The sequence below is a fragment of the Gorilla gorilla genome, chromosome 7, assembly GCF_029281585.2.
Source record: "Gorilla gorilla gorilla isolate KB3781 chromosome 7, NHGRI_mGorGor1-v2.1_pri, whole genome shotgun sequence".
Lineage (NCBI taxonomy): Eukaryota > Metazoa > Chordata > Mammalia > Primates > Hominidae > Gorilla > Gorilla gorilla.
Window position 1 is genome coordinate 11,774,544 of NC_073231.2, and position 4,894 is coordinate 11,779,437.

The 4,894-nt window shown below is 47.9% G+C and overlaps 1 pseudogene; it reads left to right on the forward strand.

Moving 5' to 3' along the window:
• LOC134758994 (ubiquitin carboxyl-terminal hydrolase 17-like protein 6) lies at positions 1-1,883 on the forward strand (annotated as a pseudogene).
• The last annotated feature ends 3,011 nt before the right edge of the window (positions 1,884-4,894 follow it).

Here is a 4,894-nt window from a genome sequence, read left to right on the forward strand (position 1 = left end):
GATTCAGGTGTTCTAGAAGTCATGATGTGGGCTGTGCCTGTTGAATTCCCAGCGATGCAAGGGGACACACCCTGTGACTCATTCCTTAATTGAGTGCTGATATTTGATTGGTTTATGGAGCACCTGATGGGTGGGTGGGGTGTTCGCGGTTGGTGGGGGTGAGTTCTATAAGGGCTGATGCGGCCAGAGAGCTCGTCATTTGAAGACTCTCTCGGAAGAGATAGCGTCTTTCTGCAACCTGCGGTCCCAGCAGAAAAACCTTGTGATCCTTGTTCCAGGCGACATGGAGGACGACTCACTCTACTTGGGAGGTGAGTGGCAGTTCAACCACTTTTCAAAACTCAAAACTCACATCTTCTCGGCCAGATGCAGCTTTTGCTGAAATCCAGCGGACTTCTCTCCCTGAGAAGTCACCACTCTCATGTGAGACCCGTGTCGACTTCTGTGATGATTTGGCTCCTGTGGCAAGACAGCTTGCTCCCAGGGAGAAGCTTCCTCTGAGTAGCAGGAGACCTGCTGCGGTGGGGGCTGGGCTCCAGAATATGGGAAATACCTGCTACGTGAACGCTTCCCTGCAGTGCCTGACATACACACCGCCCCTTGCCAACTACATGCTGTCCCGGGAGCACTCTCAAACGTGTCATCGTCACAAGGGCTGCATGCTCTGTACTATGCAAGCTCACATCACACGGGCCCTCTACCGTCCTGGCCATGTCATCCAGCCCTCACAGGCATTGGCTGCTGGCTTCCATAGAGGCAAGCAGGAAGATGCCCATGAATTTCTCATGTTCACTGTGGATGCCATGAAAAAGGCATGCCTTCCCGGGCACAAGCAGGTAGATCATCACTCCAAGGACACCACCCTCATCCACCAAATATTTGGAGGGTACTGGAGATCTCAAATCAAGTGTCTCCACTGCCACGGCATTTCAGACACCTTTGACCCTTACCTGGACATCGCCCTGGATATCCAGGCAGCTCAGAGTGTCAAGCAAGCTTTGGAACAGTTGGTGAAGCCCGAAGAACTCAATGGAGAGAATGCCTATCATTGTGCTCTTTGTCTCCAGAAGGCGCCTGCCTCCAAGACGTTAACTTTACACACTTCTGCCAAGGTCCTCATCCTTGTATTGAAGAGATTCTCCGATGTCACAGGCAACAAACTTGCCAAGAATGTGCAATATCCTGAGTGCCTTGACATGCAGCCATACATGTCTCAGCAGAACACAGGACCTCTTGTCTATGTCCTCTATGCTGTGCTGGTCCACGCTGGGTGGAGTTGTCACAACGGACATTACTTCTCTTATGTCAAAGCTCAAGAAGGCCAGTGGTATAAAATGGATGATGCCGAAGTCACTGCCTCTGGCATCACTTCTGCCCTGAGTCAACAGGCCTATGTCCTCTTTTACATCCAGAAGAGTGAATGGGAAAGACACAGTGAGAGTGTGTCAAGAGGCAGGGAACCAAGAGCCCTTGGCGCTGAAGACACAGACAGGCGAGCAACGCAAGGAGAGCTCAAGAGAGACCACCCCTGCCTCCAGGTACCTGAGTTGGACGCGCACTTGGTGGAAAGAGACACTCAGGAAAGCACCCTAGACCACTGGAAATTCCTCCAAGAGCAAAACAAAACGAAGCCTGAGTTCAACGTCAGAAAAGTCGAAGGTACATTGCCTCCCAACGTACATGTGATTCGTCAATCAAAATACAAGTGTGGGATGAAAAACCATCATCCTGAACAGCAAAGCTCCCTGCGAAACCTCTCTTCGACGAACCCGACAGATCAGGAGTCCATGAACACAGGCACACTCGCTTCTCTGCAAGGGACGACCAGGAGATCCAAAGGGAAGAACAAACACAGCAAGAGGGCTCTGCTTGTGTGCCAGTGATCTCAGTTTCAGCGCAGACCCACACGTAGGGGTGCACACGCACACACACACACACACACACACACAAACAGAAATACACCCACAAGCGTGCACGGAAACACACACACACCCACACAAACACGAACACCGTCAATCCTAAATAAAATGAGGAGGAGCCCAAGATTCTGTCTCTACAACAGGGACAACTGGATAGTGATGGCTGTGTCTCAGGATGAGCCCACACATGGGAAACATCAAGTTTTGGGGTGGTGAGTCTTCCGAACCTCTGGAGGGACTGTCTGTGTGTCTGTGTTCATGGTAGATGACATTCAGTGTGTATTTCTGAATATGACCTATTGACGTGTAGGTTTACGTGTGAGGTTATTGCAGGAGACAGGGTTTACTATTTTCTCTTGGGGTGTGTTTCATTCGTCAGTTGTTGGTCGGCAAGAGAAGGTGAAATTTTGCTCATGTGGGACATCCGTGGATCATTCTCGCCAGCTTGAATGGTGGAAACTGGAATTCAATTGGAAGATAGGAACGGTGCTCTTCTTTCTTACCCTGGCTCGCCCATTTTAGTTTGGTTTCTGAATGGACCTCAGACGCCCTGGGACTTGTGCTCTTGCTGGAACCCACATAACGCCGGAAACAGACAGACCGACTTGCCTGTTTCACGGTGTCCACTTCCAATGAGTCGAAACAGAAAATTTTCCCACTGGCATGGAAGTCATTGGGAACAAAGTGTTATTGAAAATAAAGGAAATGCAACACTGGAGTGTGTGTACTCAACTAAATACATTCAGTCAGCCCTGAAATAAATCTCATTTGGTGTGTTTAAAAACGGCATATGTGCAGATTCCAGGTCATTCGTCCAGCTGCGAAAACTGCATCTCTGAAGCACAGACCCTGTCCTGCAATCAGACTTATTTATCCGACATGGTGTTCCTGTGGAAATAATTGTGGGAAATGGTCCCTTCCTTTTCTGTATTTGCTGATTAGATTTCATGGTCCCTTTCTTGCTAGGTGCAGTGATCAAAGTTGACCAACCCCTGAGGAAAGCTGTCCAGGACACAACTCAGGGCTCCGTAGAACCACAGAATCTTGGGCGCAACCCTCCTCAAGCACCCAAATGTGCATACGAACAGGGTCTGTGTGTGACGTGTGTGAAAACTACAGTCTGATGAACATGACTCCCAGAAGGGTTATCGATTGGGCTCCCCTCAAAATCAGTTATGAGCATTAAAGAACACCGATGCCCAGGTCCCAGCTCCAAGAATAAGACCCTCCAGCGTCTTGTGTGAAGCCACGGCATCTGGATTGCTCATGCTTCTGGGGATCATTCTCCTGAAAATGGTGGCTCCTTTCTCCCTGTGGAGCACCTTTCTAAGCAGTGCCCTTTCTTCACCCAGGACACTTTACATCAGGCACAGGAAGCCTTCTGATGGAGCACACCTGGCCCATGAAAACTAAAGGGAAAGAAAAGGGGCCAAAGGTCACAGTCCTCTCATTCCACCATTCTCCTTAAAATCATCCTAATTTCATGGGCCCTGAGGCCACGGCTGTCTCTTTACACCTCGAGGCCTTGGCGCCGGGCCTCAATAATGTCCTGTTGCTTACTGTCTAAGACATTATGGGGAAATCCCTAGAGCCAGGATCTTCATTCCTGGTAAGCCAGAGAGCCTGGAGACACACCCAAATTCTGTCCCTCTTAGTTCAGGGAACATGTCCATTTTCGTCAGCATTAAAAGTTTTGCACCAAATGTGCTAACTGCAGTTCCACCATACCATGCGTAACTGGAAATGGAGGCAACATCTCAGATCCTGAACAATTGATGCGAGAATCCAGGACACACACGGCTTATTTTTGCCTTTTCCCACTGAAACAAGGGCCAGTATTAACAATGTTAAGCTATCCTCGGTTTCACTCCCTGCTTTTAAATCTCTCCGGTGTTTGCTTCTTGAGACAGGGCCTCACACCCGTCACCCGGGCTTTTTGACGGTGCAGTTTTCGGTGTTTGCTTTTGTCAAATTTAGAACTTTTCATTTCATCTCTATCCAATGTTGATCCATTATCACATACGTATGAAAATATTATCACCCATGCTGTGAGACACGTTGTTGTTATTTTCGTCAATTCTTTAATAAACCAAAGGTCATACTTGGGATACCTTGTGATTTCTCAAATTTTTTGTTTCATGTTTTCTTAAACTGCCGTCGCACGTCCGAAACCACACACTATACAATGTCATGACCATCTCTCTTTTCTGGCAAACATAAATTTGCGGAATGTCATCAATTAGTCTCTCGGTGATTGCATGATTTCCCCAAAGTCTTTCACACTCTACATCGTGCACTGAGTATCTCTTCAAACTTCAGTGCATGTTTCTACCATTGATGCTTTCTTATTTGGCAATCTAGCTTCCACAAGAGCATTTCATGCAAAGACTGGTCTTGTTCTCCACTGGCAGGTAATTTCACTCTTATAGAGAATCAATAGGCTGAACGTGGAAAGGTTATCGCTGGAATGGACTGTTTGATTCCACGGATCTCTCCTTTCTTATTAAGGAAGAAATACACTGTGCTAATTACTATACTTCATTGACTATTCTCAGGTCAGAAAGCGCACTTCCGACTTCTTGTCCTTCCATCGCTGAGAGGATGATGGTATCTGCCAAAAGCACATACTTGGAAGTACATCCTGGCACAAACACACACACACGCACACGCACGCCCACGCACACACACACACACACACAAACACACACATAGGTTTCATAGGTAAAGATTTCTCCCCTGACATTGTTTTACCTAAAATAAGGCAACTGTGTGGCCACTGTCCCAACCCGGTTACACTCATGTTACATGTGCCTATCAGCCTGAGGAGTAATTTGATTCAGGTGTTCTAGAAGTCATGATGTGGGCTGTGCCTGTTGAATTCCCAGCGATGCAAGGGGACACACCCTGTGACTCATTCCTTAATTGAGTGCTGATATTTGATTGGTTTATGGAGCTCCTGATGGGTGGGTGGGGTG